Source organism: Tupaia chinensis, unplaced genomic scaffold (genome assembly GCF_000334495.1).
Source record: "Tupaia chinensis unplaced genomic scaffold, TupChi_1.0 Scaffold000539_1, whole genome shotgun sequence".
In the NCBI taxonomy this organism is placed as follows: domain Eukaryota; kingdom Metazoa; phylum Chordata; class Mammalia; order Scandentia; family Tupaiidae; genus Tupaia; species Tupaia belangeri.
Window position 1 is genome coordinate 4,374,591 of NW_006160052.1, and position 14,066 is coordinate 4,388,656.

The following is a 14,066-nucleotide window of genomic DNA, read 5'->3' on the forward strand; positions in this document are numbered from 1 at the left end:
TGTCAGAGGAGACAACTGAGGAGGAAAAGACTGCAAGTTTGATAGGAGAGGGTCTTGTTAAAAAAGCATAATCTTACTTAAGTGGTTTTGTCATTGTGTAGAAGTTTTTTAAGAACTGTTCTCTGCTACAAAGCTTGATGGTTACCTACAGAAAGCTATACACAAGATGACATACAATCTACAAAAAAACTGCGACTTAACCCTAAATTAGAAAATGCCCAAGTTAGTGCACTGAAAGAACTCATTTGACTGCATGGTACTCACAACCAATGCCATGTCAAAGAGCTTTTCTGTTGCTTTGTTTGCCTATTTTCATTAACGTAGAACATAAAATTCTGAATGGGTTTTGACTATGGCACTACTGGGAGCAGTATACCTCACGTGGGTCCTTTCTGAGACAAAAGTAAACCCTTGAAAGATCCTGAGTTGTCTTGCCCCCTTTTGAACTGACTACTCTGCCTAATAGGGAGTTATTGCTGTAATTTCTTAGACAGAAAGGGCCAAAGAGCTGCTCTAGCCAACTTCTGAAGCCAATGATTCTGTTCATCTGCATGAATCTTCCCCACTGTCTGCCTTCCTATGGAGTTTTTCTAACTTCATTAAGTGCAAGGCCCTCCCACTCACAGAACACTCTAAGGAACAATGATGTAGTGGCTCATCGAAAAGAACAGAGGAACTACCATTCAGTTCAGTATCTACTAAGCATTGGGCACTACGTTAACACTTTACACATACATGATGTCATTCTACAATAGCACAGTGTGGAAGTACACAGTAATAATTAAAAACACAGTTTCCAGAGTCAAACTATGTCATTTGATTTTTTTTCTCCACTTACAAGCTGCGTGACCTCAGAGAAGGACATAACCTTTTTGTTCCTTGGTTTCTATATCTGTCTATAAAATAGAGATGATGACAGAATCTATTCCACAAAATTTCTGCGAATATTAATGAAGTGGTCAATAAATGTTAGCCATTTATATTTTCCGTTTTACAGTATTTTAAGAAATGAAAACAAAGGCCTCGCAAGATTAACTGACTTGTCCAAGATCATTTCACTAGAGTCCAATATAGGTCTGACTCTAAAGTCAATGTCTAACTGTTATACCACTTTGACTCCCTAGAATATTCTCAGACCCAGGGTTTCTTAAAGCATGCTTTGTGGAATACTGGTCTCATATAATAACACACTTAATACCCTTGGTCCTTAAAGAAATCTATTTAACTTGGCTTAAACCAATGTTTCTCAAACATATTTCACAATTGGGCCAGCAGGTCTTATGGTAGTTTTGGTGCTGAACTCCCACATAGCCAACTGCAATTCAAGTCCTAGACCTGGCAGCTTGAAACTCGCACAAGATCTAGGTGTGTGCTTGCCCCAAATCCTAGGAGAATGGAGGAGAAAGGATCATAGCATGGCCATTCCTTCTGAGGGGTAATTTCTCACTTTCCTTCTCTCTGTTACTCTCTTCCTGACGAGTACACACACCCTATAACAAAAAATCCTAAAAAAGAATGAACAGAGACCAGGGCTAGCAGGTGGCATGGTTAAGGCACTGGATCCCACATGGCTGATTGCATGGCTCCAGTTCCAAACTCAGCAGCTTGAAAAACACACTGGGCACATGTATGTACATGCTCAAAATCCTGAGAGGAGAATGAAGAGAAAGGATCACAGCATGCCATCCCCCCCAGGAGGTGATTTCTCATGTTCTCTCTCTCTCAAGTCTGTCTATCTGTCTCCAGTGAGAGCATGCACCCTATGGCAAAGTCTTAAAAAAATAAATAAATAAACGAACAGGCCCAGAAATAAATCATTAAAGCAATAGAGCTCAGAATAGAAACCAATATCCTGGTATCAATATCTAACACTCTTACGCCAGTGGTCTCCAAAATGAGTTCTTTGTGCACTCGAGGATATAAAGAGAAAACAATGTAACATCTATTTATACATTTTAATCTCTTTAATATCTATTTTTTTGTATATGCTCTATTAGTATAACATGTAACTAATATACTAATACAAGTATGTAACTTCTAAGTACATACACAACCAAAATTTTGGAGTGTCCTCAAAGTTTCTAGCAGAAGGACACTATCAAAAGTTGAGATTCTACTATTTCAGTCTCTAGACCTAAAGAGTACCATGCTATTATAGAGAACAGCTGAAGACAAAGGAGAATAATATCTACCGACATTTCTTGGCAGTGTCTTCCAAACCTAAGAATCAAGTCCTCCTTTAAAGAAAAAGGAAGGAAAAGAAAATCTCATAGACCACCCCTAAAATTGTAATAAATTATTTTATTCATGTTACTTAAATATTTTTGAGAGATTTTTGCTATAAGGTGCATGTATTCATCAGAGAGAGAGACAGAAAGCGAGAAATCAGCAACTACAAAAATTGAACAAATTTGTAAGTTAAACAGAAAAAAATGAAATTTAAATTATCACCATTAATGTTGGAAATAGTATAATTTTATTGAAATGGCAAAATCACTACTCATGATCTGGCTACAGCTAAGATTTATGGCACAAATTATGTTTCCCATACAGAAAATGAGGAAATACAAATGGTTAGTTCATACTGTTATTATAGTAAGTTAATGAGTTAATATCTGTAAAGTGCACAGAATAGTACCTGGCACATGGCAAGCAATAATAAATGTTAATTATAAGCATAATCCCTATCATCACTATCATCACCACGATCCCAAATCTGGAGTGGGTCCTATAGATCACTCAATTCACCCACCACATTTCTCTATCAGAGCTATTTCTAAACTTGTTCCTAGAGCTATCTCTGACATGATTTTGCCTTAATATGGTCTAATCTAATTGCATCATCCATATATAAAGTCTGTCTCTGCTCTTTCTCAATAAACCTGAGACAATTATAGTATGACTTAGCAATAACACAATTTTAAAACCAAAAATAGATATTAAAATCCCATAGCAAGTATTCATCCAGATGAGTTAGAATGCAGCTCCACATACATATTTAGATTATAAATAAGATGAAACATAAAACTGTAATATTTTAGTAAAGAATTTCTAGACTTGAGAAGACATTCACAGATATCTACAACCCTTCATAAGTCCTCTGATTCCAGTTAGAAATAAAGTGTCCTGCAGATGTAAAAAGAGAGATAAATATTGAATTCTGGCTGAGAGTGATTAGTTCTTCATGAGTTCTTCTTTACTCAAGACCTTATTCATGCCTCTAGGTTAACAGTGGCATTCTATTCCACATGCATTACGCACTTATCTTTCTCTCGAGACGTATCTTATAAAAGGAAGCATGTTGTTACTCACTTGAATCACTTTCATTAGCCAACAGACTTTCCTCCAACTCAGGCACTCTACTGACTTTATTAGGTTACAGTAGGATGAATACTAAACAGAGTCAGAACTGCCAAGTTCAAGTTCCACACTGACCCATTTAATAGCTGTATGAACTTGGACAAATCATCTCATTTCTAAGTGTTCCCTCCAACAAAGAATTATTTATTTAATTTTATTTATCCTTATCATTATTCGTCAATTTGCTACAGGGAATATGTGCTCATAAAAGAGACAGCAAGAGAAAATGAGAAAGCAAGTGCAAGGTTCAAGACTCGATCTGTGGGACCAGCAGTTGGCATAATGGCTATGTTGCTGAACTCCCATATAGTTGACTGTGGTTCGAGTCCCAGACCCGATGGCTTAAATTCACACTGGGTGCTTGTGCATGCGTGCTCAAGATGCCGAGAAGAGAAGGGATTGCGACATGGCCATCCCCCCTGGGGGGTGATTTCTCGCTTTCTGTCTCTCTGTCTCTCTCTGTCTTTCTGGTGAGCACATGCACACTATAGCAAAAATCTCTCAGAAAAAAAAAAAGGACTCAATCTGTGATCTGCCATGTGGGAGTCTACCACCCCAACCACCATGCCACCTGCTGGCCCCCTAAGGGTTTCTTAATTGAAGTAAGACTAAGAGTTTCCACCTGACAGAGTTTTTTAAAGATTAAATCATACATATATGCAAAGTACTTAGTAAAATATCACAGGAGATGTCTTATACATTTATGAAAATGCATATTATGAAAAAATCATAAATGAATTTCAAAATTTCCTTGTGCTAATATAAACTCATACATTAATTCCATTTTCCACAACCATTTTGAAGTATCTTCATAAATGTAATACACAGATGGGGATGAGACAGTAGAATAGCAGTGAAATGCAATGCTCTGAGAGACAACTCTATATGGAAGGTTTCCAGTTTGTGTCCAGAGACCACCCTGAGTACATCGGGCCTAAGCATCCTCATGGTCTGCAACTGGCTACGGCTCAGGTTAGATAGTCATGTCAAGACCCTGTTGGGGGTGCTATCTCTCTTGTGTGCACAATTGTGCTGATGGGAAAAATAAAACTTTTTAAAAAGGTGAGTAGTAAAAACTTTCTCTTGGAGTTCAATAAGTATTTAAAATAAAGGAACTAAACATTTAGCACAGTACCTAATACATATTCAAAATATATCAGTTTCCATACTTTAGTTTGAAGGTTCTTATTCCCCTCATAATCAATAAAGCCATTAATAAAAACCATTAACTATCTACTGTATGTTTCTCCACCATTTTATTTATAAAGTTTATTTATTTTATTCATGATAGAAGGTGTTTGCAAACACATAAGAGACAGAAGTACCCTTGACAGAGTCTCATCAACCCGCAATCTCCTTTACCTAGCTATCCAGCTTGTCAGGATCTTGGGCATGCACATACATATATTACATGTTTCAGGTCAACTAGACTGGGCATTCAAACCCTAAGTCAGTCATATGGCTTCCGACACTGCAGTTTAGTATGTTACTCAGTGCACCACGCAGGCTTAGTGTCTGCACCTTTTTTAAAGCATAGGGTATGGAAGAAATTAAATAAATAAAGCCTGGACTCCACACTCACAAAGCTTACAATTGAATTAGGGTGCCAAAAATAGTCACAGAGAACACTCTAAACTTCTAATATGTACATAATTAAGGTTTTTATAGTGTTACAATGAATTTTTTTACATTAACATGATAAAAACAACATGAGATATATTTTCTTCTTAAGTATACAAGACAGCATTGATGCCTTATAGGTGCAATGTTGTCAGCAGATCTCTGGAACTTGAGCATCTTGTATAATTGAAACTTTAAACTCATTGAATAGCAACTCTCCATTTTCTCTTCTCCCCATCTCTTGGCAACCACATTCTACTCTCTATTTTTGAGTTTGACTATTTTAGGTAACTCATATAACTAGAATCATGCAATACTTGTGCTTCTGTGACTGATTTATTTTACTTAGCATAATGTTCTCCAGCTTCATCAATGTTGTCATAGGACTGCCTTCTTTTTAAGGCTGAATAATATTTAATTTTATGTATATGTTACATTTCCCTTATCCATTTGTCCACTAATGAACATTTAAGTTGTTTCCATATCTTGACTACTAGGAACACTGCTGCAATAACATGGTAATGCAACTATCTCTCGATACTGATTTCAATTCTCTTGGATTCCAGAGGATTGCTGGAACATCTGGCATCTTATTTTTCACTTTTTTGAATCTCCATACTGTTTTCCATAGCAGTTGCATCATTTTACATTCCTACCAACAATGTACCAAAGTTCAGTTTTTCAACCTCCTTACCAACACTTACCATTTTTTTATAATAGTAATGCTAATAGGTATGAGGTGGTATCTCATTGTGCTTAATTTGCATTTCCCTGACGATTAATATCGAACACCTTTTCATACACTTGGTTATTTGTACTCATGTCTTCACTGGAGAAAAGTCTATTTAAGTTTTTTTTTCCCTTTTTTAACCAAATTGTTTTCTCTGCTATTAAATTGAAAAAGTCCATCATATTTGGAGTACTAATCTCTTAACAAATATGTGGTTTGCAAATATATCTGCCATCCACAGGTTCCCTTTTCACTGAGTTAATTGCTTCTTTTGTTGTGCAGAAACTTTCTAGTTTGATGTAGTCCCACGTTTGTTTTTGCTTTAGTTTCCTTAGTTTTGAGTGTCATAACCAAGAAATCATTGCCAAGACCAGTGGTATAAAGCTTTTCTCCTTTGTTTTCTTCTAGAATTTATACAGCTTCAGGCCTTAATTTAAGTACTTAATCCATTTTGAACTGATTTTTCTATATAGTGGAAAATAGGGGTATGATTTCATTCTTTCGCATGTGGATGTCCAGTTTTTCAAATGTCATTTATTGAAAAGATGATCACTTTTCCATAGTATATTTTTGGTATCCTCCTCAAAGATTAAATGACCATAGGTGCATGCGGGCTTATTTCTGGGCCCTCAGTTATATTCCCTTAGGCTATATGTCTGTCTTTATGCCACACCGTTTCAATTACTGTAGTTGTTTTTTTTTTAAGAAAGTTTTTGTTTGTTTGTTTTTTGTTTTTTGTCTTTTTGCTACAGGGTGCATGTGCTCATCAGAGACACAGAGACAATCAGAGGGACAAAAAGAGAGAAATTACCCCTTGAGAGATGGCTATGCCACAATCCCTTCTCTTCCATTCTCCTCTTGGGATTTTGGGCACACCCGTGCACACACAACATGCCTGGTGAGAGCTTAAAGCCTCCAGGTCTGGGACTCAAACTGCAATTGCTCATGTGGGAGTCCAGTGATATAACCATTATGCCATTTTTTGGTCTCCAATTACTGTAGCTTTACAATATATTTTTATAAAAATAGAGCTTTGGGGTAAAAGTGATCTGAGTTCCTCTCCTAGCTCTGCCACTTATTAGATGTAGAATCTTGAAGTTATTTAACATCTAAGCCTGAGCTTCCTCATCTGTGCAATAATAAAGATGGTACCCATTTCCTAAAATAATTTTGGTAATTAAATAAAATAGCAGGTATAATGTGGGTATAATGTCTAACTCATAATAAATGTTCAATAAAAATCATTAATAATAAAAAGAGACAATGACAACAAAGATGGTAATTATGATCAATTGGGCCATTCACTCATTTACCTCGTCACTATGACAAAGAACATATCACTGTAAAACAAGGCTGATTTAGAAGGGCAGTATTAGCTACAGAAAATATTTTTCCCCTGTATTTTAACTAGATTAATACATATTTGTCACAAAGGTATCTCGTATATCTGTATAAGGGGGAGTCTCAAATAAAGAAGTGTTTTCTGCCTACTTACCAATATCTGGAAAACTTTTTATAACCCATCCTCAACTATCAAATTATCTGTCTATATTATGCATTTTAGGAGAGGATTCAGAAAAAAAAAAAAGAAAAGTGATTATTTCCAGTTTAACTGACAAAGCCCAAAACCTGCTCTGGACTAATTTTTTTTTGTTAAATTTGACGCATGCCCATGCTATTAATCTCTCAGTTTATAACCACTGTTTGATCCCAGCAAATTCTCAAAACAAAAAAGAAAGTGCAAATTTTTGTCATGTTACATCTGGAACACAAATTAACTGCAAAGGATAGTAGTCGTATCAAATCAATTACCATATCCTGTGAATTTCTGTCTTTGTAGTGACTCCCTAAGTATCCCATTTTTTCCCACTGCTGCTTCACTAATATAATACATCCTCAAATCACGCCAGAGTATCTTCACCAGACTCTCCTTTGTCACCATGCAGCTAAGCACCCATATTATTGTTCTATCATATCTTGTGATAACCTATAAAATAAATGTTACAAAAATATCACACATTTTTTTCTTTCTTTTCTTTTCTTTTTTTTTTTTTTTGGAGAGGTTTTCGCTATAGGGCGCATGCGCTCACCAGACAGACAGAGAGAGATATAGAGACAGAAAGTGAGAAATCACCCCCCAGGGGATGGTCACGCCACAATCCCCCCTCCTCCATTCTCCTCTCAGGATCTTGGGCACGCACACACACACACCCGGCATGAGTTTTAAGCCACCGGGTCCGGGATGCGAACCATGGTCGACTACGTGGGAGTCCAGCGACATAGCCATTACGCTAACTGCTGGTTCCCCTCTTTCTTTTCTCTTAAGAGAGAAAGTTGTTATAGTGCGTGTGTGCTTGCCAGAGGGACAGAAAGTGAGAAATCACCCCTTGAAGGAATGGCCAAACCATAATCCCTTCTTCTCCAGTCTCTTCTTGTAATCTTGGGCATGCATACACATGCACACACAAGTGTGAGTTTTAAGTTGCCAAGTCTGGGACTCAAACCATGGTCGACTACATGAGAGTCCAGCAACATAACCATTATGCCATCTTCTGGTCCCACACATAATTTTCTTAATCACAATCTTTCCTTGCCTGGTTATTGTTTAAAGGATAAAATCTAAATCCCTTAACTCTCAAATTAACTCTCAGATTGTCTTCCACAGTCTGATCCCAAACCTTAATCTAACATCCTCTCTCAAGGAAAGTCTTTACAACTGGTTCCCACATGGCCTTGCTACACTGGATATGAGATTTGCTCAGTGGCACATGACCACAATCGTTACTCACTAATTCCTAAACATTAAGCAATCTGTGAAATAAGCTGAAAAAAAAAAAAAAAAAGTAAAAAGAGCATTCCCTTCCTTCCTAAATATTCCTGATTATGACTAAAACCCTCACAAAAGAGATCAAAAGTCAGTGTGCATAAGACAAAAATCAATTTACATTCCTTCAATCCCAAGAAAATCCTACTTCTCTGCTTAGGTTCCCAGTTTTTCCAAGAACCCTTCCAACTTCCAATAAATCAGTACTGCCAGAAGATAAGCATTACATTGTTCTCCATGGTGGAAACTCATTTGCCCATCCATGTCATCAGGGTCTCACGATGCTCACTTCCACATCCTAAAGACAGCCCTTTCCACTAGTAAAGAAAATGAGATTACTAGTGGAGCAAACCAGGTGCTAGAAAGAGCAGAGTAAATCAGTTGCCAGGCTAGGAATAAACTACAGGAATTCAACTCACTCCTCATATCCAATTACTAAGAATTGTCTACTTAGCTTTCGTCTGCTTTTCGTTTTTCTCCTGTATTTTTTCCTCTCTGAATAAACAAGCTCAAGACAGCAAGAATTTCAACATGTAAGAACTCCTTCACATGCAATTGCAGCTCCTCAAGATCTATTTCTGCCTGAGAATATAATTGGCCCCAAACAGCACAGGTTTGAACTATACATATCTACTTAAATTAGGATTTTTTTCCAACAAAACTGTAAATGTATTTTTTCTGATGGTTTTCTTAATGACATTTTCTTTTCTCTAGCTTACTTTATTCTAAGAATACAGTATATAATTCACAAAACATACAAAATATGTATTAATTGACTATGTTATTGGTAAAGCTTCTAGTCAATTGCAGGCTATTAGTAGTTGAGTTTTGGGAGCGTTGAATGTATACGCAGAATTTTGACTCTGCAGCAGTCATTGTCCTTAACTGCTTCATTGTTTGAGGGCCAACTGCATTTCATTACATTAAGTTTGCAGATCTCAAGAGCTCTTCTGGAGAATGGTTATAGGAAATGAAGATCTAGAAAAACAACTGCCCACAAGTTAAGTGAATTAAAGACCTTTACCTTCAATTTTAATAAATTCCAAACCACCACAACCTGATCATCCGTTCTTTTTTTTTTCTCCTAGAGAGATTTTTGCTATAGGACACATGCACTCACCGAAAAGAGACAGAAAGTGAAAAATTATCCCCACCCTCCAAGGGGGATGGCCATGCTGTAATCCCTTCTCCTCCATTCTCCTCTCAGGATCTTGGACATGTATATACACACATGCATGGCATAAGTTTTAAGTCGTGGATCCAGGACTTAAATTGTAACTGACCATGAGGGAGTCCAGCAATGTAATCATTACACCATCCGCTGGTCCCCAATCATCCTTTCAACAAATATTTCTTGAGCACTTCCAATGTGTCAAATCCTATGTTTGGCACAACATACCTACAGTTTTGTAAAAACATCATGAGATCCAGCCTAGGTAGGACAGTCTATAGGATACTAGACTGTAGTAATGGAAGCCACATAGGCAAGCCTGACTTTAGATCTCACATTGGCCTGAAAGCACACCAGCATCCAAGATCGTGAAAAGCTGAAGGGCTAGGCAAAGGGGATCACAAAATGATGAGTCCCTATCAAGGGTCCTTTCTCTCTTGCATGTGTGTGCACATGCACACATAGTATTATCTACCAAAAAACATGAAAAATAAAGATCAGTGATATTCTGAAGAGCAGAGATACCAAGAACACAGGTATATTATCAGCTAATGTGTGCAGTGAAACCTTTGGCATCATTATTTTATTGTAACAGGATCATAACTCTGGCTTCAAATGTTATAAGGGTGTGTGAAACAGAAATTCAGTATAACTGAGCAAGAATTTTTTGACCATCCACTATGTATTCATCACTGAACAAGATATGATGAGACTCTAAAAATGAGTGAGTACAATCATGCATTATTCAAAAAAAACAGATATTTAGAATCATCAGCTCTGACTCTACCAGATCTATTTTGTAAAGTTGGAACAAGTTATTTAACCCTACTAAACTTCAGTTACTTCATTTTTTAAACGGTGGTATTTTAAAACTTGCTTAGCAGGGTTGTTGTGAGAATTAAATGACATAAAACAATGCAGAGTCTTCACCAAATGTCAGCAAGATGCCAGAAATATCAATATGAACAACTATTTAACATGAAAAAAGCTGCACAAGAGCTAAGGAAACCAGCTAAGACAATGTGGGAATAAGAAATAAGAAAAGACACACTGAAGAGGAATTCAGTGAAGACAATTTCACATTGTTCATGTCACCCTTCTGCAACTCAAGGCAGCACAGGATAAAAAAAACATATCCTCTGCATAGGGGAAAGAGAAGTAAGTGACTTTGCCTTGAACCTCAACACTGGGACCTCCTCAGTAAAAGTGTCAGGCAGGCCTCTGTGACACCATACTGCAGACCAGTACTATGGACTGAACTTCCAAGACAACCTATGAGTGGATCTCATAGACCCTGGCTCCTACCCTACCCAGCAGATTTAATCTCCAGGCCCACCTCACCACCAGGATGACTCCAGTTGCCCCAGACTCCTAACTCCAGGGGCTGCACCAACCCAAGCACTGGTCAGGCTCCATTGGCCCTTACCTTTAGGATCCAGCAACAGACCATCAGTTCCTACAGACTCAGACTCCAGGCTCACAATAGGGCCAGGTTGGTTCTAGCAACTCCAGATATCTAACTACCCCCAGCACCAGGACAGTCATACATAATCCTAATCATTGGACCAACACCTGCAGACCCAGCCTGTAAGTCAGTCCTTCCAAATAAAAGCTTCAGGCCCACACAGTTCCAGGTCAGTCCCTATGGCCTCAGGTTCCAGGAATGACCCAGGTTTCAGACCAGCCAGAGCCAAGTCAGCAACCCTGGCCTCAAGCATCAGTTCACTACCCATGAGCAACAGCTCTAAGCCTTCCCAGGGTCAGGCCAATATCTGCAGTGCCACCCTCCAGATTATTCTCTGTGCTCCATATTCCAGAAGATTCAAACTCCAAGTTTGTTTAAGCAAACACAGGGTCCAGGCCAGTCCAAGTAGGACTAAGTTCTGAACCAGACTCATGGACCCAGGCTTCAAGATCACCTGGTAGACGCAGAGTCCAGGCCAGTCCCCATGGCTTCAGGCTTGAGGAAACCCAGGATCCAGGCTCATTTCAGTATACCATTTGCCAGCCCAACCCTCAAGGTGCCAAGTCTCCAGGACTACTCCTACAGACCAAAGCTACAGGACAGCACCCACAGACTCAGGCTCCAGGCCCATTCCATTTTATTCAGGTACCAGACATATCCCAGCACCTTGCCTGAATCTGTAGACTCAGGATCAAAGCCCACCTCAACACCAGGTTAGTCACTTTGGACCCAAATGTCTTGCTGGTTCCCATAAACACAGACTTCAGGCCTTCCCTCAATGACCTAGGTACAGGCCCAACCCCGCAGACTCAATATAAGTATACCCAAGTGGATCTAGTCTCTAGGCTCAACCCCTTGGAAACAAATGCCAGATTCCACCAACTGATCCAGGAACTATGTCAGTTTGCACAGGAACTCCAAGAGCAAGTATGCCCATAGACCATGCCAAAGAACCTCCCCAGAAATTTTGAATGGGCTGACTGGTGAAGGCCTTTCCTAGACAAAGCCAATATATAAAGAATGGAATCAGTCCCTAGTTCTTCAAATGCATAGACATCAACATAAGGCAACAAGAAAAATGAAAAATTTGAGACATTACCACCACAAGAAGAAATTAAAAATCTCCCAATAGCCAACTGAAAAAAATGAAGATATAAAATGCCTCATAAAAAATTTAAGATAATTAAGAAACTTCAGCAAAATCTCAAGACTATAGAAAAAACAATTCGATAAAATCTAAAAGTATTAGATTAGAAACAAAAATTAGAAATTTCTTAGAGAATTGAAACTATATTGAAAAAATCAGAGAGAAATTCAAGATTAAAAACCGTAATGAATGAAATGAAACTGCAATAAAGAACATCAACAGAAGAATTGATCAAGCATAAGAAAGAATACATGAACTCAAAAGTTATTTAAAAACTTATAATCAGAGAAAAAAGAATGAAAAGAAATGAAGAAGAATGTTCACAGGATTTATGGGAAACCAAAGAAGTCAACTTATAGGAGTTCAACAAGAAAAACACAGGGGTAGAAAGCTTATTTGAAAAAAATAACAGGCTTAGCCACAGTGGTGTGCACTGGTAAAGAGGCTGTTTCTCTGTAGGCTGAGGTCACATGAGAGACCCAGGTTTGATTCTCAGCCCAATTCACAGATCAGATGCAGTGGTACACCCCTGTAATCATAGCTACATGGAAGGCTGATGCAGTAGCATCATGAGCTTAACATCAACCAGAACAACACAGTGAGAACCTATCTAAAAGAGCTAAGAGTGGTGGCATGTACCTGTAAGCCCTAGAAGCTGAAGAGACTGAGACAAGAGGATCATGACATAGTGAGACCTTATGTTTAAAAAGAATAAAAAGGAGAAGAAATGAAAAAAGAGATAGTAGTAGAAAAATTTCCAAATCTGTAGAAAGATATAAATGTCCACATACAAGAGGGTTAAAGGTGTCCAATCAGATACTATACCAATGAAACTATGCCAAAAAATATTATAATCAAACTGTCAAAAAAACAAGACAGAAGCTCCTGAAAGAAGCAAGAAAAAAGAAGCAGGTCACATGTAAGAGAGTTCCAATAAGGCTACTGGTAGATTTCTCATCTAATGGTCTAATACTCCGATATTGCAAAGGCTGAAGATAAAAACAGGTAAACAAGAATATTGTATCCAGCAAAACAGTCCTTTAGAAATAAAGGAGAAATAAAGACTTTCACAAACAAAAGCTGAAAATTATCACCACCAGACCTGGTTTACAACAAAGGCTAAAGGGAATTCCTCAAGCTGAAGGAAAAGAGTGCTAATTAGCACCACAAAAATATATGAAAGAATAAAGGCACTGGTAAAAGTACACAGTAAAATTTAGACTATTCTAGTAATGAAAGAGTAGCATGGCAATTATGAATACCCTTAGTATGAAGCTTAAAAAATAAAGCCATTAAAGATAATTATAGTGGGACCAGCAGGAGGTATCGTGGCTAAGGCACTGGACACTCCCACATGGCTAATCACAGTTCAAATCCCAGATCTGGTGACTTGCTTTCTCACTTTCTCTCTCTCTGTGTCTCTCTCTGGTCAAATTAAAATAAATGAATGGGGACCAGCAGTTAGCGTAATGGCTGTGTCGCTGGACTCCCACGTAGTCGACCGCGGTTCAAGTCCCGGATCCGGTGGCTTAAACTCACGCTGGGCGCGTGTGCATGCATGCCCAAGATCCAAAGAGGAGAATGGAGGAGAAGGGATTGCAGCGTGGCCACCCCCCCCCCGGGGGGTGATTTCCTGCTTTCTGTCTCTCTGTCTCTCTCTGTCTGTCTGGCGAGTGCACGCGCCCTATAGCAAAAACCTCTCAAAAAAATAAATAAATAAATAAATAAATAAATAAATAAATAAATAAA

General features: G+C 38.1%; 1 pseudogene; it reads left to right on the plus strand.

Annotated features, from left to right (window-relative positions):
* The first annotated feature begins 11,654 nt into the window (after window positions 1-11,654).
* Window positions 11,655-14,066, plus strand: part of LOC102474861 (U3 small nucleolar ribonucleoprotein MPP10-like) — a 7,725-nt pseudogene continuing 5,313 nt past the window's right edge.